Consider the following 21,776-nt stretch of genomic DNA (forward strand, 5'->3'; position numbering starts at 1 on the left):
GTCAACATAAACTAATGGATTGGTGTCTTGACTGATTCCGGACACCCCCAAAGGATATGTTAGTCTTTAGACCAGCTAGATCATAGTGCAACCATAAGCCCCCTAACCTTACCAAGGAGCGAATAGTTTCTGGCAGCTATCAAAGATGACAACCCTTGATCCTTCAGGGATCATGGGAACAGTGCATGACTTTTCGCTCAGTCAATCATGCTCATTTAGTTTCAGAGAGATACACTGAATAATCGATGAGGACATTTTCAATAAACATTTATTGAACCAGCGTCATTCTAGTATAAAACATGCTTGCTGCGACAATCATTAGACAGAAACAAATTTATAAGATTACAAGCACCAACAGATTAAATAAAAGGTAAAATTCTACCAAGGTGCTAATACAGTGAATATATGCAGGCATATATATATATATATATATATATATATATATGATGGTAATCAAGCGTATTCCTATGATGCAAAGCCTACCTAAGTGTACCTAAGTGCACCTAGCATGTATATGGTTGTGAAGACAAGAATCCCTTGGAAAGAGCCAACCCCATTACCTGATGGGAGAGAACGAAGGACCCCATCTTGGTCTCTAGTTAGACACCCCGCACGGGATGTCCAACCACTGCGTGCTGGAGCTTCTGTGTGTAGGGACCTCAGCGTCTTGTGTCAGCATGAAAGCTTTTCCTCTGCCTATCTATGCTGGTAGTATGGTTTTTTTATACCATAAAGCTAGTCTCAGAGTTCCTTACACAATCGATATGTTGTTAGTACAATTATGTAAATGAGTCTAAATCAATAGCTGCAATTATGCAAAAGTAGTTCATTCGCCCTAGGATGAAGATGACCATAACTTTTATACAGAGTATGTTAATCCTGTTATGTAAGTCATGTGCAGGAACTTTTCTAAGAATCCTCATGCATAATAAATGAGGCTAGTTTCAAGGAAACCGATCGACATTTATTCAGCACATAACTGGGTAAAAGGTCAGCACTAGAACCGCAAGGTAAGCCAAATATAGGTAAAAGGTCGTGTAGCTACCTAGATTGGGATACATTGGGGTACATAACAGCCCTACATAACAATGACTTATTAATATTTTAAAGGAAGGTTTTGACCTGTCAAAAGGAGTTATTTTGATTGGCCGCACTGACGTTTTTACACTGCAGCAGTCAGGCTACATAGGATAGGCCTGAAAGCATGTTTGCACTACCAATGTTGTGCATAGCACAATAGGTGCTGCAGTCTACTGGTGGCATTTAACCTACAGGCCCAGAGAGCACTTTCTACACCATACAGTAAGAATAATTCAACCATGTTTAAAGAGGGTGCACGGGTACTCTACTCCTGGCTAGCAGGAGTAAAGTGCAGAGTTCTAAACCAAGTAAAACAGATAGGGTAATAATCTTGGGGAAAATCAAGCAAAATACGTTTATTTCCATTTCTCATACCTTCTCATACTAATACACCTTTTCACTGCCTTTTACACTTTTGATCATCAAATGCTACTTTCCTCTCTTCATTCTTTAGGCATCACCTGCCTCATACTAATTTACTCATACCTGGTTCACCCTCTAGCTCTCTGGTTGCTACTTTTCAGTTATCTGGTAGACAAAGATATCTACCTACACTCACTCCTTCAACAGTGGGTGTCCCACAAGGATCAAACTTTGTCCCATTTAGATTCTCACTATACATAATTTTGCTTGATGACTATTTACTTTGCCAGTTGATTTGATTTGACCCCTTTTTCCATAATTCACCTAGTTGAGGTCGAAGTCAGGTATCACTTCCTGGTTCACCATAAAGCACCATTTGAATATGGAGGACTGCTATTTTACCATCCAATGTGACCAAAGCCATTTTTTCCTTGTAACTCAGCCCTGTGACCAATAAGTTCCTGGCTCTTATAGACCCCATTTATTTTGATATCCTTTTTTTGTCTTCTTTTCTTTCTTCCTGGCCCTTATAGACCCCATTTATTTTTATATCCTTTTTTTGTCTTCTTTTCTTTTCTTGTATCTATGTTCAGGTTGTCTTGCCTCTAGTACATTTTATTTTGTTTATTATATTAATGATTTACTTTGCCTTTTGATTATATTTGCCTGCTTCGTTGCCTAACTTCTTCCTGTTTCACTTCAAGTCTCCGTCTTATTTGATGCCCTAAACTGCCTGTTGCAGGGAGGATGCAACATGGATGCATGCGGCACGTATGCTGCTGACAGGCAGGTAAGCCCATGTTCCTCGGATATGGATTTACATTAAAGAAATGAAAAGGCAAGAGACGTTTGGCAAAACAGGAACAAGTCGGTTTAGCTGAACACAGCGTGCGGTAGAGTATTGATAGAGTTGCATCTGCGGAAAGTCTCTCACTCAACAGAAGTTTTGGCAGACAATATTAACATCTCGTGAGGTACAATAAACCAATTCTGCATTCTTGAAAAATACTTTTAGTCACAAATAACAAACATAGTCAAAAGATAAGGGGACCCAGGTCGTCCTCGACCTCGGGGAGAGCTAGTGTGGGCCAGTGTGTATTTGTCCAGCTATTCGGTGTGGGGAACACGTGATCACTACGTGTGGTGTGCATGTTGTGTCCTAACTGGCTGAGCGTTCTTAACTACATGTGTCATCTAGCTTGAGGTATTGTTGGGGAACGTGCGCCTCTGGTTGAAGGTGTTTTATTGGGGCCAATGTCCTCGGACCTGCTTGTGGTGTAACTGTCCACATCCCTCGCCGCAGCCACATCACACCCCACCTGAGAGACCGGCACTGGCTCCCCGTCAACAAGAGGATCACCTTCAAGCTCCTCATCCATGCACACAAGGCACTCCACAACACCGGACCAGCATACCTTAACAGATGACTCAGCTTCTACACCCTCAACCGCCAGCTCCGCACCGCCGACCTCACCCTCGCCACATTCCCCCGCATCCGAAGAGCAACCTCCGGTGGCAGATTGTTCTCCCAGCTCGCCCCCAAGACCAGGAACACCCTCTCCATCCCCCTACGGCAGACCAAGGACCTGCAAACCTTCTGAAGACTCCTCAAGACCTGGCTATTCGAGCAGTAGCATCACTCCCCCCCACCCAGCGCCTTGAGACCTTCATGGGTAAGTAGTGCGCTTTACAAATGTTCTGATTGATTGAGTGATTGATTGGGATTGATCAGGGTTTTCCCTAGGTGTGAATTTGTCTTTGCGCTAAATAAAACCCCACCTGGGACCTGTCAATCAATGGTTGTGGGTTGCGGTCGCAGGACTGTTCTGACCACATATCTCTGACTTGGTGTTGATACGGAGGTCACCTTGGGTGAAACTGACAGCAATGATACAAGTTCATTAGAGCTATTGCAAATAATGTGGCGGTCATTGATATAATTTCTACTGACATCCTCAGTATTGTGTGCATCTGATAATTAGGCCAAGCATGTGGTGTATGGCAAACTAGGACAAGTGCATAGATACTTTTTGCCATAGTCAGCACACTAAAGAAAGATGAATGCAGCTACAGCTTTATTTTAGCTTGAACATTTGGGCTTGACACAGCAATATACCCCTGACCCTAGGTGTGCTATATAGGGTTACTTTTTAGCTTGAACAGTTAGGCGTGACAGAACACTTCACCCCTGATCCTTGGTGGGTTAAAGAGTCACCACCTTGATCCTATTTTTTAGTCAGATTGCTTTTCTTAGAGACTACTGAGATTTCGCAACATTGGGAAGATCTAAAAGAATTGAAACGGTGGATGTTTGCGCTTGGACTTCTGGGCATAAGGCAGTCGTTACGCACCACCCATGGGTGTGCATAGTGTGTAATTTAAAGCGTTAGGGAAAGTCAGACTTTGGTGAAATACGGCTGAGCTTGTGTTTGGCCACAGAAGAGCAATAGTTGTCAGGCTTTTCCTTTTTCCCCACAAAACCAAGCTACCATTGTCCGCAGAGTCGATAGTGACAGACTATCAGGCTCACTTAGCTCGGCATATTAACAGAGCATTCCTTCTCCAATCATTTTTTGTGTCAAACTCTCTCTCTTAGTTTCTTCTACAGTTTTCCATTTTATGCTTTTATTGATGTTGGGGTGCTGTTACATTTTGCAATATGCTGAATGTTTAAATGTTATGTCATGTTAGTAAGTCTATGTTTATGAATGAATAACTATTTTTTCCAGATCAGAATTTAACGTTTGCTAGTTTTCTAATGCAAATCAAGTTGTACTGTTCTGAACTAACAATTGCATTTTGTTACAGGTTTTTATTATTTCATTGCATTTGTCTCTTGTTTACTGTTAAATGCCCTTTTTCTAATGCATCAATGTTTATGGAGCTCGTTTTCTGTACCACCCTGTGTATACTGTTCCCCAAAAGTAGAGTAGAATTTGTAATTATTTAAAGAATCTGGAGACAATCCAAATTTGCGAAATCCTGATCCATTATGGAGACTGCACTGAACCACATGCAAGCGAGGTTCCCCACCCAGGCTAGGAAACTAGAGAAACACTGTTGCAAGTACAAACCAGGTATACAGGACATAAGAAGGCTAAGCGAGAGGCCCTACTAGAACTGTGGGCCGTCTTTGAGGTGGCCCCAACCTATGACACTATCGCCGAGCACATAAGTAAGGCATACGCACCTTCTCCACATGCCTTGGGAGAAATGTGCTCTCTCTTATGCTGGCCATTCCAGTAGCAACCCCACTGGGTTACACAAATCCAACGGTTAAGGAGGCTGCTGGACCTCCCCTGGGGCAGCAAGCCACTAGTTGGAGAAGAGGATCACAGATCCCACCAACCATGCTGCAGTTAGCCCTGGCTCACCCCAGTGGCAAGCCCCCTCGGGGTTTGACTCCTCACCCTTTGGTTGCAACCCATCAGGTCTGAGTCAGACAGGGAGCACATACTCCTGAACACACCACCGGGCAACATATGGTCAGAGGGAGGTTTGTGGCCCTCCTGGATGGTGATTACACCAGTGGAGGAGAAGAAAGGATGGCCAGTTCAGGAAAGTTCAACTTCAAAGCGGGATCGGCGGGCTACACTCCACCCAGACTGGCCTATGGCACGAAGGACATATCAGGGAGTTAGGTTGAGGGCAATACATTTCCTAGAAGAACAGCATGTAGCACTGAGAGAAGGAGGCAACCCAGGTAGGAGTTAGAGGAAAAGTGAGAGTTAAGGATGGAGAGAAGGAGAGAGCTCTTGCCTGGGAAGCCCAGCAAGGAGGGGGAACAACTACTCCCCCAGAGGTAGCATGATCTAGGCCCTGGGCTCCACATAGAGATGAGGCCAGGGATGAGTCGGGAGGAAAGCTCCTAACTGAGTCACACACATCACCTGGCCGTCTGTGTAGAAGAGGGGCAGGCCAGGAAAGCCTGACAGGGACACAACTGAGATACAGAAGGAGCAGCATGGCTCCTTTACATGTGCACAAGGTGAGAGACAATGAGGATGTCTGCCGCTCCCCACGAACGTGATCGTTAGGCAGACCAACCCCTAGAGAGATAGTATCTAGAGAAGATAGTGTCACCTTTTTCCCACCCACTGGCCTGGACCAAAAGAAAGGGCCACCAGTATGATTGTCCTTGACTAGGGGAGGGATCCTTCAAACCCAAAGACATGGCCATTGCATGGAGGGAGAGATCTGAAATGGAACTACCCCTACATGCAGAAGTGCCTGAGACGATGGGAGCGCTATGTCGGGGAGAAACAGTGCTGATCTGAGCCAGGATTTGTCCGCTACTGCAGAAAGGTGCAGCAGGAACCAACTACGTGTCCTGGGCACAGATGGACAAAGAAGGGCTCAGGAATAAACTGCTCCCATTGATGGATGGGCAGGAAAATGGATCTCATGCTTTGAAAAGAACACCACAGGTATAAACCTAGCTTTAGGTGACATCAAAAGTCTGTTCAGCAGCCTCATTGGGGAGCAGACTGACACTGTGCTTTCTCGAGTCCGCATCCCTGCTGTCAAGCTTATTAACACTGAGCATGGCAGGCTGCATTTAATTCATTCAGACACCAGATGTGAACAGCCGTAAGGGAGATATTCCCTGAGCGCCCCAGCCATAGGAAGACTGGTGGCAGAGAGCACCAGGGGAGACCTTTTTCTGAATTCCTAGACAGAATGAAAAAACGATGGGGGCAGGAGACAGGACAAGACTCTACAACACCCTTTAGAGGGTACTAACCACTGAGATCCAGACTGTATTAGATAGTGTAGTAGGGCTAGACACCAAACCTTGGCGTGAAATACAGGCCCACATATCACACTATTACCGGAAGAGGCAGGAGGAGGACAGAGAAAGCAGGAGCAGGCTCAGAGAGACACAGTCAAACTGGTCCAACATAAGTTGAAAAAGATCGCCCTTTAGGGGGCTGCATTATCCGCGAACATCTAGATAGCACCTGTCTCAAAGGGGAGCTCCGCATATGGACCCCAGATGTAATTTGCCCAGTGCTAGTGGCTGAGGTCTGGGTGGCTGGGTCCAAACCGTCCTTGTATAGTGCCACTGCTGTCACAAAATGGACCACATGGCTAACCGGTGCCATCTAAAAATGTACCACCATCAGAATGGGATAGTACCGGGACAGCCCCCACAAAGCATCAACTCCCAAAACCAACCTCAGAACAACGCACATGATTCACACAACCAGCTTCAAAGAAATTAGGCTGCCGCCACCCCTGCGGGTGACTTGTCCAACACAAGGCAATTGCTGCAACGGACAGGGATTACAGTCCAGCAGGGACCAGACCCACAGCAATGGCAAGGTGGGATGGCTGTCTGGGGTGGCAATGCCCTAGCACAATTACAGGGTGAAAACATGCCATAAGTTCAAAACCATCGCCTGCACCGACCGATCCCCTTCATACCACTTCTAGTAACATTTGTTAACCTGCATTAACTGCTAGCCTTCAGGACGGCTATGCTATGTTGACTAGCAGTCCCCTCTAGAGGTTGCCATCAGGGTGCCCGCAGAGATCCGGGCCCCCACTGCTGTGGATCCTCCGGGGAGGGGTTGGATGACCACGCCCCCAGGGGGAGGACAGTCTGACAAGGGAGCAGCGCAGGCCTCCAGCTGGTACATGGGAAAAGGCAGCCAGGACCACTCACCCAAGTCCAACTTTGGGCAGGCTACGTACGTCTCACCAGCCTCAGGGTTTACCACCAAAATGGAGGCCCTCCTTTTGCTCCAAAATTAGATGAATGCTTCGGTATCAGCGTCACGATTCAGGTTGATCAAAATGCAGAGGGAAGTGATGGCCCTGATGGCAGCAATATCCTCAACACTGCAAAGAAATATAATTCACATGACCCCAGTCCATAGGAAAACCCTTCAAATTCATTAGCATTCGCGTCACTTCCATCAAGCCAAGAATATAAGCCCAACGAGAGCCCTGACTCTTGCCATAAAATCACTGCAAACAGACACAGTTCCAGCCATTTCCTTGCAGGCTCCTATGGGGGTCCACACACGACCTTCCAACCACTACTAGTATCCCTTGTTAAAATGAGCAATGCCCAAAAACACAAGTAACTGCCCACACGGACCCACACAAACCATCGTAAAAACAGCACAAAAATGTTCAACCCTTCCAGATCAAGTGCATAACCCCGTAACTCAACCTAGTTAAGGAAAAACCTCATTCCACGCCACATGCAGAGACCCACGGGATGCGCACGTCTCAACAGAAACAGCCTAAAATTCAATAATCCACTTCCCCTCACTAATTGCATGCAGCACATGCAGTTCAAAAGGACACCCCCACCCCTATGGTTGGTCCTTCACTCCTGAAGGCAGGGTGCTTGGTTATAAGTATGAGGATGCCTCTGCATGAGCTGGATACCCCAACAAACCCCAGAGTCGATTCTCCAGGCTTTGTAAGTGCAGTGAGCCATTTAAAGACATATACTGGGCATCGGTCATTATTAGATTTCTAACTATATAATTACTGGTATCAAACATGTTGGAATCATACCCCAACACTGATTCAGGTGTTGGAGGTATGATGCCATGTACTGGTGGGCTCCTTAGAGGAGCCCCCAGTTCTCCCGGTAACAGCTTCCAGGGTCTGCCAGCAAGCTAGTGCTGCTGCCGACTATAGACACGATTATGCCCTCCTGCTGTCATGTAGTTCCTAGGAATCCCCAGGATATGCACATTTTGGATACCTAAACTGAGAGCTTGGTGTCCAAACCGACTCTGGACACCCCCACAGGATATGTCAGTCATTAGACCAGCTAGCTCTACAGTGCTACTACCACCCCCCTGTATCCTACAGTTGTGTAAGTAGTTTGTGGAAACCACTGAACATGACAACCCTGATTCCTCAGGGATGCTGTAAAACAGTACAGTACTTTTCACTCAGTCACTCCTGCTTGCTTATTCTCAGGAAATACACAAGATGGCTATTAGGACTTTTTTCAATAAGTATACATATGTGCTGCGACAATCAGGAGACAGAAGCACATAAAAGAGATTGCAAGTACCAATATAGTAAATGGTAGATACATTTCTACCATAATGCTAATAAGATGAACATAAGTAGTTCAGATAAGACCAGTAGCACTTGCATAGTCCTATAATGTGCGCCCAATGTAATTTGCATAAATGTACATAGCCTAGATCTGTATATGTAGCATGCACATGTGTATATATGCAGGGATGAACCAGCCCCTCATTTGATGGTTGAGAACTAAGGACCCCGTCTCTGTCTCGAGGATGGCACCCCGCAAGGGATGTCATACCGCTGCGTGTTGAAGATTCTGCATGCAGGACCCTGTGTCATCTTGGAAGGAATTCTCCTCTAATTTACGGGGGGAAATAAGGGTCTTATATATACTAGAGTGATCACTCCAGGGTTTTCATCTAGAAGCAATATGTTTTTAAAACAATCATAAAAGCTTTGAAAACAATCAGAAATGTTTTTAAAACAATCACCAACGTTTTTCAAACAAAGGTGATCATGCACAGCAGGCTGTTTGCCAAGGATGAAAATAATTGGTGATCCTTGTACAGAATAATTCTGCCGTGCCTGGGGACATGTTTATGTACGTCAGGTACAGGGATTATGATAGAATGCTAACAGCCTGGTGTGAAAGAGACAGGAGCAACCTACTAGATAAAAGGTCACCTGTTTGGAATCGGTTTTGTCGTGTGGATAGGACAATGCATGTAAAAAGGGTTTTAAATGACAGGGTTAGCCTAAAGGACATGACACTGCTACTGAGCTGAGCTCAAACAGGGCATGGTAGAACAATAGGTTTTTTGTCACAAGGAGGTGTGACCACCTCCCAGACAGGACTTAGTGTATTGGGGTGCAGTGGGGTACTTTCCAGCACCACCAAAAGTGCATAAGTGGTGCCCTCCTTGCATGCTCCAGTTTGAACCAGTTGAGGAACCCTTGGTTCCTGCCCTGGCACATAACTGGACAAAGGACATTGGAGTATCCTCCCTCTGTCCAGTCCCTCCCCTGGGAGGGACCACTGACTTGTTCCAACCCCTTTTCTGGGTAGTTAAGGGCTCCCCTGTGAGTAGGTCCTTAGATTTGTCGTGGGACTAGATTCACCTTTTAAACAAAGGTACACTTCAACAGTCTGTACACTTGGACATTATTAGACTCCGACTGGAACCGAGACTGCATTGCGAGAGACTCCTGCTGCTCCTGGTCTAGCTGTTCATCAAGTCTTCTGCATCGTCTGTGTCTTTGCTTCATACAGGATCTCCAAATGACCTGTGGGCATCAAGAACATCCAAAATAATCTCCCTTGGAGTGAAGGGGTCACTCCCCTGCATCTGCAGGCACAGCTACGAAGTTCACCAGGCTGCTGCTCCCAAGTGCGGCCAGTGTAGGTAAGAGCGGGGTGGGAGGGGAGTCAACAGATGACGACAACGTAAACTTAATTTAAAATAATCTAATTCACTTATCCTGTGCTTGGCAATGTGGCGAGCACGAGGTAAGTGGTTTCAGTTTTTTTTTATTTAAGTGTACCTCGTTGTTGTCTTTAAAATCTCCCCACCTCGCCCCCGCTCCACTGCTCTTACCTGCACGGGTCGTGCCTGGCTGCTCCTGTCATCCCACAGACTTCCCGAGGCCCAGTAACATAGGTAGGGGTCTGCATCTCACTAGAGGCCTAACCTTTCTTCCCAGCCATTTGGAGGACAGTATCCTTTATCGGAGCTGCTGGACATCAACCCCTGTGCACCACGTTGACTTGCTGTTGCCAAGGCTTGTGGACTCTGCGGGTTAGAGCTCTTCAGGCTACAGGAAGCTCCAGCTTCCAGCACCTTATCCACCGAAGATCAGCATCCTCACTGCATCCTCTACATCTTGGGCCACCATCTCTGGGGAGCTGCCTAAGTCCTATTCCGACTCCTGTGCCTTTGGCCTATGGGTCCTCTTGAGGGTCTTCCTTTGCTTCAGTGGGCTCTCCTGCTTGCTTGAGGCCTGCTCTGACTCTCCTGAACGTGGTCCCAAAGTTTGCATCTGTTTTCTTTCCACACCAGTTGCGGCTAAAAAGACTTGATGGTGCTCACACCGGGCACCAACCACCTAGACACTGACATCTGATGTGGGACATCTTGTGCACAACTCCTGGTCTTCCTTAGTGTAGCCTGGTCCTCACAGCTGTGGTGACAAGGTCCTCTTCAACTCTTTTGAACCTCCCAGCATTGATGGACATTGTGCCTTCATGCCTCCTGGTCACCTCCAAGTGGTAAAGACTCGGTCCCCTCTGTCTGCAGGTCCTTCACGTCTAGAATCTACCCATGGATTCCTTCGGACTTCTTCCAGGACTCCTCCAGAGGCATTTCTTCAAAGTCTTCCATTGTCGTCTACGGCAGGTTCCGACTTAACTTCACCCCTATGCACCTAGCTTCCTTGGTGCAGGTAAGCTGGTTCCTGGGGCAGATATAAGTTCCCTTGTATGTGAGGTCACTGCATTTAAAACCTATAAGTCAGCCCTAAGGGAGGCATTTCAATCCTGAAGGCTGGGTGCTAGGGTTTAAGTGTAAGGATGCTTTGCTTGAGCAGGGCACCCCCTACAAACTCCAGATTCGATTGTCCAGGCTTTGTAAGCGAGGTCAGCCATTTTCATACATGTAGTGACCATGCGTCATTACGCGATAGCTAACTATATATTGGCTGTGCCGATCCTGGGCATGTTTGATTTCAAACATGTTGGACTCATACCCCAACACCATTACTGGTGTTGGAGGTATGATTCAATGTACTGCGGGGCTCCTCTGGGAAGCCCACAGTACTCTCTGTAACAGCCCTCCAAGGTCTGCCACCAAGCTAGTGCTGCTGCCAACCCCACACACAATTCTGCGCTCCTGCAGCTGAGCTGATCCCGAGCAGGGGAAGGTAGAACAATAATTTACTGTCATAGGGAGGTCTGACCACCTCCCAGACAGGACTTAGGCTGGGGGGTGGTGCATGCCAACACCACCAGAGCCCTTTGAAGGGCACATTTGGTGCCCTCCTTGCATACTCTAGTTAGAACCAGTTCTGAGAGTCCTTGGCTTCCGCTCTGGCCCTAAACTGGACAAAGAACATGGCAGTATCCTCCCCTCTGTCCAGCCCCTTCTCTGGGAGGGACCGCTGAGTCATCCTAACCCCTTTCTTAGGGTATGAAAGGGCTTATCTCTGGGTAGGTCCTCAGATTAATCATGGGACAAGACTCAAGACTGAAACCACATCACTCTGTGACCATCTAGACACTTGGACTTTGCTGTACCTTGCTGGGAGCTGAGACTGCATCACGGAAGACTCCTGTTGCTCCTGGTCTCGCTGTTCTGCAAGTTTTCTCGGTCTTCTGTGTCTATGCTTCATCGAGTATCTTCAGCAGACCTGTGGGCATCAAGGACACCCAAAGTAATATCCCTTGGAGTGAATGAGTCACTTTTCTGCATCTGCAGGCACCGCAACAAAGATGACCGGTCTGTTGTTCCTGACGTCCAAGGTCTTCGAAAGACTCAGTAACACAGGTGGTAGTTCTGCAACTCCCTCCAGGCTTGACCTGTCCTCTGCAATTTTGAGGTCAGTATCCCTTGTCAGAACCACTGGGACCAAACCCCTTAGCACTGCGTTTGGTGACTCTGCTCTCCAGAGAACTTCAGGCTACAAGAAGCGCCAGCCTCCAGCATCTCTTCCTGCCAAGGTCTTCATCCTCACCACATCCTCTGTACCGGGGACCTTCATCTTTGTTGAGCTGCTTGAGGTCCTCTTGCGACTACTGGGCCTTTGACCTGTGGGTCCTCTCAAGGGTCTTCTTGTGCTTCAATGGGCCCCCATTCTTGCTCTGGCCCTGCTCTGACTCTCCTGCACTTGGTGAGTCTGTTATGTGTAGATTTAGATTCCGTATATAGGTTTCCCGATTTATGCCCTTATATAGGTACAATTCATATTGCCCTTATTTAGGCATAGAAAATCCAGCCCTTATTTAGGCATTGTCCCTGCTAACCAAATACAGGCATGGTCTCCTACATCTGTCAATCCACGTCACAACGAGTTCTTGGAAAACCAGACTCTTAAGCCTTTAGGAATTTCCCTTGCTTGGATATTGATTTCTCCAAGAACTCATTTAGTATGCATGAACATCTATTCCTTAGGGGTTCATTCATGACGTTCCGATGCCCGACTTTTATGTCAATACAGGCATTCCTAAACACCTTCATGGTATAAATATACCTTATCTTGCCCTGGCGTCTAACGGTTCCGGTACGGTCCAGTTCGACTGCCTACTAGCGGTTCGCCACAGCAAGTTCGGAAGGAGATCGAGTTCCCGCCTGATGCACTGACCAGACACTTTCATCCTCCTCGCAGAGAATCCAGCTCCAGTGTTTCTGACTCCCCTTGCAGGGTGTTAGATATCGAGTCCCAGAAAGAGATTCCAACCTCACACAATCTAAGGTATGGAGCAGACTAGAACTTAAAGAAAGTTTTGGCAACTGTTGGCAAAACTAAAACTATAGCCAGCTATACTTTAGGAAACAGCACCTACTTCTTACCTCGTACTACACTTAGGTTAGGTACACTGGGGTAAAACTATTTAGAAGCATCAGATGAGTATCCACATTTTAGCCTGTGTTTTTATGTATTTATTTTATGAATAAATGTCATAGCTACAAACCATGCTATTGCAGTATTATTTTATCTTACTGCTAACTCTATACATCCTGTCTTACGATTGTAGCAGTTCATATCGCTTGCATGAAAAATATGACTGTTCAATAAACCCTTTTTATTGAAACGCCCATCTCTCTATTTCTGTGCAACTCTGTAGAAACGAAGCATGCACTATTGACTGAGTGAAACTGTTATCTATTGTTTCCACGGTTCTGAGATTGTTCCAACTCTAAGGGAAACAAAGTTGTCATGTTTATCCGGCTCCTGGTCTTCCTCAGCATCGACCTGGTCCTCACAGCTGCAATGACAAGGTCACCGTTGTCACTCCTGCATATTACGTCATCGGTGGTCATTGCTCTTCCGTGCCTCCTGGTCACCTCCGAGTGGCATAGGCTCTGTCCCCTCTGCTTGCAGGTTCTTCTCTTCAAGAATCCACCCTTGGATTCCACCAGACTCTAGCACACTCTACCCCAGCGAAATCTTTTCTGCAGACCTCCATTGTGGTCAACGGCGGTTTCGGACGTCACTTCGCACCTATGCGCCCAGCTTCCCTGGTATAGGTATCCTGGTTCCTGGGGTATCCATGGGTGGGGTGACGCTCCAACCTTCTGTCTTCCACTGAGTTTCTTCAGGGTCCATGGGAAATCCTTCTACTTCAAAACTGCAACCGTGACTTTCCAGTTGACTTCCATTGAGTACGAGGCTGTGCTCCCACTATGCACCCAGCCTCTGTGGGGTTTCTGGGCACTTACCTTGGGTCGTTACTTGTGTCTCTAACTTTCTGAGTCTCGTGGTCCAAATTCAGACTTGGGTCACAGTTCGCAATTCACTTTCTTAGTATATGGTTTGGTCTCTCCCTAGAGACGACTGTGTATTGTGCGTACTTATTTGTTTACAATTGAAGTATTGTGTATATTTGTGTTGATATCTCCGAGATATACCAATGTGTTAGTTAGTGGTGTATAATAAATACACTTTTTTTATAAATACACTGTGTGCTTCTTTTTCATGTTATATCTACAATATATGATTAGATCTGGTAAAACAAGCTGCTTTCCTCTCCTTCTGGACCAAGCCTGAGGGCTGCTCTCTACAGCTACCACTTAGAGAGCTTTCTATGGTTGTCTAAGACCACTAAAGCACCATAAGGCTTGTCTGGATTAGTGGAAGGTGCTTCACTTAAATACGTGTGCACCATATACTAACCCAGCCTCCTACAGTTGATATCGCAAATGTGTGATTGTGTTGTGTAATAAATAGACTTATTTTTGCTAAACACTGTGTGGTTCCTTTTCATCTAACTTACACTTTTGATTAAAGCCGGTACAACAAGCTGTTTTACACTCCTTTAAGATAAGCCTGAATGCTGCTCTACACAGCTACCACTTTGAGAGCCTAAGGTTATCAAATACCACTAAAATCACCATAATGGTTGTCTGTATAAGTGCAAGGTGCATTACTTGAATAAGTGTGCACCATATATTAAGCTAGCTTTCTATAGGCGTGGAATGAGGTTTTCTGATTGGGTTGAATTACTGGGTTACACCCTTCTTCTGGAAGGTTGGGGTGTTTGGGATAATTTGTCCGTGTTCTGTTCAGCGTTTACCTGTGGTTTGGGCACTGCTGTTTGTAACGAAGCATGCTGGAGGCAGTCAGGGAACATTTGTGCCCCCGTATGGCTGGAATTGTGCTTGTTTGCTGTGTTTTTCGATGAGATGTGGGTAACTCTAATGAACTCTATGGATTTTTCCTTATGGAGTGGAGTAGTGCGATTGCTCCTTTCCAAAGTTTTGAAGATGGTCCTATCCTAAACATGTGAGAAACCTGGCTCCCGTCACTGGAGTAATTGCCTCATTTGGGAACAATAGGAGGGCCCCATTTGGTGGAGAACCCGGGGTTTGTTGAAACTTTAATAGCTGCTGGACCTGGGTGCGGGTTTTATGCACCAGTCAAGGGCCGCCCTACCCCCTCATCAGATTGTCTTACCCTGGGGGCGTGGTCAGTCAACGCTGCCTGGGGGATCAACATTGGAGGGGCTAAAGCTCCTGCGGGGACCTGGATGATCAACTTAGTGGTTGGGACCTAAAAGCTAGCTGTGAATGCAGTTAAAGAAATGTGACTGGAAGCGGTATGAAGGGGATAGGTCATTTTGGGGAATGGTTTTCCACCTGCTGCATGTTTGTACACTGTGATTGTGCTAGAGATTGCCACCCCAGACAGTAACCCTTCATTGCTGTGGGTGTAGGCTCTGTCCCTGCTGAACTGAGCTCCCTGTCAATTGTGGCGGTTGCCGTGTGATCGTCTAGCCAACCAGTCCCTGTTACGGTGGGATGACTGTTGCCTGATTTCCTTAAAGCTGAATATACCATGCATTTGCGTTGTTGTGGGCTAGGTTTTGGGGTTGAATTCTCTCTGGGAGCCGTCCCGGTACTATTCCGTTCTGATCGTGGTACATTTTTAAGTTGCACCGGTTAGGCATGTGGCCTACTCTATGATAATAGTGGCACTCTTTGAGGCCGGTGTGGACCCAGCCTTCCTGACCTCGGTCGCTAGAACTGGGTGGATACCCTCTGGGGTCCGCAGACGGAGCTCCCCTTGAGACTGTTACCATCAGGACATTTGCGGCCAACGGGTTCCCCTCAAAGGCAGCCTTCTTCAACTTCTGTTTGACCAGCTTGGCGGTGTCTCTCTGGGCCTGGTCCTGCTTTTTCCTGTCCTTCTACGGTCTTTTCCAGTAATAGTGTAATATGTTGACCTGCATTTCCGGCCATAGTTTGTTGTTTAGCTCTGCTACTCAAAAAACAACAAAGAAATCCTTGGGTCTGGGGTACCTGAGCAAATAGACAGAGGCACTAAAAGTTAACTTTAAGAGCCTGTGGGGGAATCCCTTTCAGGATGAAATCCCTCAAACACCGAAGGTGGCATGCTGCATCATCTGGATTCTCCTCTTGGCGGGAACGCCTAGTCCCGCCAAGGGCTACAACTCCCTCTCTGAGAGGAAAGAGCTCAGGGATGTTTTATTCCTACTCTATTTAGGATATACTAAAACTGTGTGGGTAGTGATGTTAAAACTAGCTACCGGGAGCAAAGAAGTTGCCTTTATTAGCTCGTTCCCATTGCCAGGATTGAAAACAGTGCATCTGCAGTGTGGTTTTAGAACTGCACGTGTCAGATGAAAACAGGTCTACATGTTTCAGCCTAGAAGACCCAGAAGGTGTCACGGCTTTCGTCAGGACCTAGGAAAATGTTACTGCGAAAATAGTTAATGAATAGTGATGAAAATATATTATTATTAATGAAATACAAAACCAGTAAGCCTGCAATTTTCAGTTAAGATTTACTGGTCATACTTTTTAGAGAAAGACACAAACAACAAGGGAAAACCAATAGATAAGTGACTCTGAACATGTTTGTGAGTACATGGTGAAAATGAGGTGGGATACTCTTATCACCACATATACAATGTGTCTGGCATATGTAGTTACTGTAAAATTTGCTTACCCGCAGTGTACAGATAAGAGGCCTCACCTCAACCGGACGAAAGCTCAGGGAAGGGGGCACCGCTCTGAAAAAAAGGATGTGGGAGTGTCAAGCATACAAACAATTGAATTGACACTACTCCTTGCATACAGTGTTTTTGAGAAGAAACAGATCACAGAGATACCAAGTACACAAAAGTGCTTGTTAGTCAGAAGCTTAGAGTCTGGTAGAGTCAATTAATGACCCAGATCCGTTGGCATAGGATCTGGGGCGTATGTGTTCTACTCAGTGAGTCGCTAGTGCTGTCTAGACCCTGGTGAATGGTTCAAATAGATGAACTAATATGGTTATTCTTGCTAGCATTGTGTAAACCGGAATTATAGGTGACACATACGAACGTTGGTGCAAGGCTGCCCACCGAAAGCAGAAGCGTGTTCACAACACAAAAAGTGCTATGCCTTGTGGTCAAAGTGCCCCATCAAAACTGGTGTAGATCCACTCTGTATGAGAATGCCACAGACACAGTCTCAAAAGGTAGCATCATCACTTTTATGTAACCAGAAGTGGGATCGTATGCCCAGAAGAGCATTGTTGCAGCTAAACGTCATTGGATGGAAGATAGGAACATAGGGGCATATCAACAACAACCGACGATAATTATCTCTAAGCGCACTTAGCGCTAGGATAATTATCGCCGGCTAGCGTGATTTTTTATCGCTGAGATAGCGTGCTATTAGCAACGCTTATCTCAATAGCGATAAAAATACTCATGCTAACAGAATAACGTGAGATTATCGCTGGACACCCAGCGATAATCTCACGTTACCTTGTTGATAGGGACAGGCAAACTTAGCCATGATATCCTCCTTCCATAGGATATCATGGCTAAGTCAGAAAAATACCAGACTTAAAAAAGCAGCGTTAACCGCGGTTAGCGCTGCTTTTTTTGTCTCTAACAGGGTTAGCGACATTCTTGATAATAGGAGAAATTTTGCTTAGCGACATTTCTCCTATTATTGTACTCTGGAACGCCCCCTTTGCATCTCATTAGAGATGCAAGGGGAAGCGTAGAGTAAAAGGGTGCTAACATGCAAATTTGCATGTTAGCACCCTGTTGTTGATAGGGTGCTAGTTTTATCTCTGCTTTTTTGGCTTTTAAAGCCAAAAAAGCAGAGATAAAGCCCTTGTTGATATGCCCCACTATTCCTTATTAAGTACAACATTAGCCCATGTCCTGGAGCTGTGCCATAATTCAAGTCCTCAATTATCACTATGTTAAATTCGGAGGCCGGTAGTGCCGAGATTGGTAACTAGGGGGGGCATATTTGACTACAACCCAAGTCTTACGAATCAACGCCCAAACACACATCCTATTAATGAATATAAACGCCAATGCATGTGTTGCCAAGGCTCTACCTCCTACATGTTCTAAAACCATGGTGCTTGTTCGCAGAGTACTAAGGGGACCCAAACGTAAAACCGGGTTCTGGCGATTTAAGGCCAAAGGAAAAACCCGTGTCAGCGGACTTGAGGTTACGACTAATATTCAATGCTTAGCGGAAGTACACTGAGCACTGTGGGCAGCCGCAAAACACCCAATGTAAACGATCCAGTGCCGGAGGTCGCCCATGCCTAGTGACTATACTACACGGCTAATATAAAAAGCTCAACAAAGGTGCCATGTATCCTCAGGAAGTAGAAATGCACCACCATTGAGCCAAAAATGAGCAAAGTGAATACAAAGTCATTACAAAAAATCCAGTGATGTTAGCAGACAATCAGCAAACGGGCAGTACAGTTTTTACGCTTAGCGGCTCACCACTCACCCCACCGTCGGTACCCCTGGTGGTACACGAGCTGCAACCGGAGGTGGGGGTGAAAGCCGATAACTGCTTTGGTGGTTCATGAATTTAAAATAGTGATAATTGGGGACTTGAATTATGGCACATCCCCAGGACATGGACTCATTTCGTACTTAATACGGAATTATACCCCTATCTTCCATCCTACAACGTTTAGCAGCAACAGCTGTTGCATCATTTACAGTATAAAATAACATTCTGGATAAACAAGGATGTAACTAATAAAAATCTTTCTCAAGACAAGACAAGACAACTGTCCTTTTTCAAAAATCAACAGAATCCAAATGGGAGTCTTTTGTGTTATTCAAAACACTCACTAACTAAGGAATAGTACATGATAAATTTTTCCTTGTACTCATTCTATCCTTAACTCACGCCTCTCCTCTACTTCCTACCTTGGCTGCCTCCTTCCCTCAGTGCCATGTGCTGTTCTTCTAGCAATGTCTTGGCCTCAAACTCACTCCCTGATGAGTCCTCCGCACCATAGGCATAACTTGGGGGAGTAAGGCCTGTGACTCCCCCTTCGGAGTCAGATTTTGGAGGACTGGGGTCCCTGCCTTCCCCTCCACTGGTGGAATCACCTTCCAGGAGGGCCACAAACTTCACTCTGATCGTGGAACGCCCTGTGGGGCTGTTATGAGCATGTGCTTCCTGTTTGTCTCGGGCCCGATCGGCTGTGACCTTTGGCTGAGGGGATCAAACCCCGAGAGAGGCTGGAAATTGACTGAGCCAACATTGACTGCATCTGGGCTAGTTGGCTCTCTGCATAGATCATGGTGTACAGTGACATTGTTACTACCGGTACCAACATGGTTATGCATGCATAGATTATGGCATACATTGACATTGCAATTATTGGTATTGCCATTGTTCGGCCTGCATATATCATAGTATACGTTGTCATTGTATTCACCCATCTGCGCCTTTTTTCACTGGAGCATGACTAGCGGCCTGCTACTATTACCCCCAAAGCCTAGAGGATCATTAGCCAAACTGCAATTTTTGACTAAAAAACAATTTGGATAGTTACAGTAAGATTATTTTAGAAGAATTTTCCTTTACATTATAATGTCAACAAAAAGACTATCCATAGGAAGGGTGCTTTTTCTTAAGCTCTCCTGGCCCACACGAACACTCCAGAGATCTCAGTCTGCATTAAAAATCTATCATAGAGCAAACTGAATGCAGAGCTCTGTAATTTCTGCTCTGCTGTGAAAAATTGCACTCCCATCCACTGGTTACCTACAATAAATGTGACCCTAAATTTTTTTTACAGAGAATTGGCTTAAAAAATATTGTAGCCCCATCTTTACTGACCTTGTACTTGATTATAAACTCATAGAGAAAGGCAGGGTAGCTAAATTGATCTTATTTTCCATAGGTCTCTGAATGTTACTTCCAAATTCTCCTCCCAATATCAAGGAACTGAAAGCATATTATTTATCAGAACATACCTCTTCGCCAAGTTGCATCGCCCCCCACCCACATCCCTCTGGACTACTCCACATTGGATTGAAGAACAAATCTTTCACATTTGGCCCGAATTAAAGAATAATTAAATCAACTAAAAAATCCTCAGTTACCTTACCTCTCTTGGCCTTGCACAATTACTCAGAGTGTGATTACAATCTTTGTGGATGGGATACTCCGTCACAAATATGATAGATATCCCATCTGATGTATTGCAAGTTCCATTATATCTTATAGAATTTGTAATACGGTGGATGGGATATTTATCACATGTGTGATGCAGTATCACATCCACCAAGATCGTAATCAGGCCCTTAATCTCCCTAAACACGAGGCAGGACATGTGGTTGACCTTAAATTCTACCCTTCAAAATCCATTGAATTTCGACTAACCCTGGACCTGCTTTGGATTGATGACTCTCTGGTAATCTTTCATATAAATAAGGCCAACAAAAAAAATGCAGATGTGCATTAGGTTAAAACTGGAAACTTATTACCCCAGTAGCCTTAGCCCAAAAAAGATTCTGAGAGCATCTTGCAAGTATTCAATATAATTCTACCCTACACCCTTGCCCACATTTCTCCTGCTGAAACAAGGCTTATCAAAAACTAAGGGGCAGATTTATGAACCCTTTGCGTTGCTCTTGCATTTCTCATGTTGTGGTGGGCCATCCGAACCTTTCTCCACAAAACATGTACAAAGGCAAGATTCATCAAAAGCTATTTATTGTAACCCAATGCATTTCGGACCACACGGGTCATTCATCAGGGGAAACTGTAAATAACAATAAGACATACTTTAAAAACCATTCCTCAATCTTGCCTTTGTACGTGTTTTGTGGAGAAAGGTTCGGATGGCCCACCACAACATGAGAAACTTGGGAAATTCGCAGTTCCTTGCATGACGATATGTATGCTTAAAAAGAAAGTGAGAGGATAAAATATTGAGCATAATGGATTAAAAAGGATGAAAAGAAAATTAAGTATTAAGTGATAGATGCAAATGCAGAATTATAAATGGCTGTCGCCACTGGATTTGGGGCAAGAAGGAGCCCCAATAAGATGGTGTTTGGTTCATTACGTGCTGTTTGGGCTTGGCACGTCACCAGTGAGCACGTATTATGAAGAAGTTGTACGTGTAAACAGGAAGAACTCGAGGAAGAAATGGTGTGCAACCCGCTCCTATATGATAGTGCTGGTAAGGTGCCATCAGTGCTTGACTGGCAGGCAGAATGCAGCGAGTCAGACTCTCCCTACCTCTCGGAACCAACAGATACATGATGTGGAGTGCGCTAGGGATCCTCTCTTAGCCCCACCCTCTTCAACATCTACATGGCCCCCATCGCAAACATCATCAGAAACCACGGGCACAACATTGTCTCCTATACCGATGACACCCCGCTCATCCTCTCCCTCACCAAAGAACCCAATATCCCCAGTCACAACTTCCAGAAGGGATGACACCTGGATGATAAAGAGCTGCCTGAAACTCAACTCCGAGAAAACCGAAGTCCTAATCCTTGGCCCCACCCCCTCTGCATGGGACTACACCTGGTGGCACCCCGCCCTCAGAAACCCCTCCACCCCAACGGGCCATGCACGAAACCTCAGTATCATACTAGACTCATCGATCACAATAAACTGCCAGATCAATGCCGTACCCTTGGCCTGTTTTAACACCCTCCACATACTTTGAAAAACGTTCAAATGGATCCCAACCGAGTCCAGAACAACGGTCATGCATGTCCTCATCCGTAGCAAACTGGACAACGGCAACGCTCTCCATCCCAGAATTAACAAGAATTTTATTGAATTGAATTGGCATTTCTAGAGCGC

At 45.8% G+C, this 21,776-nt stretch overlaps 1 protein-coding gene across 1 annotated transcript in view; it reads right to left on the reverse strand.

Annotated features, from left to right (window-relative positions):
- The window catches only part of LOC146854124 (interferon-induced protein with tetratricopeptide repeats 5-like), a 31,405-nt gene extending 14,745 nt beyond the window's left edge, over nt 1-16,660 (reverse strand). Inside the window, exon 1 of the mRNA XM_085650515.1 lies at nt 16,630-16,660. The gene's annotated coding sequence lies outside the window, so the exon portion shown is untranslated. The remainder of the gene's footprint in view (nt 1-16,629) is intronic.
- Between the last annotated feature and the right edge of the window lie 5,116 nt (nt 16,661-21,776).

Source organism: Triturus cristatus, chromosome 4_1, assembly GCF_964204655.1.
Source record: "Triturus cristatus chromosome 4_1, aTriCri1.1, whole genome shotgun sequence".
Classification (NCBI taxonomy): domain Eukaryota; kingdom Metazoa; phylum Chordata; class Amphibia; order Caudata; family Salamandridae; genus Triturus; species Triturus cristatus.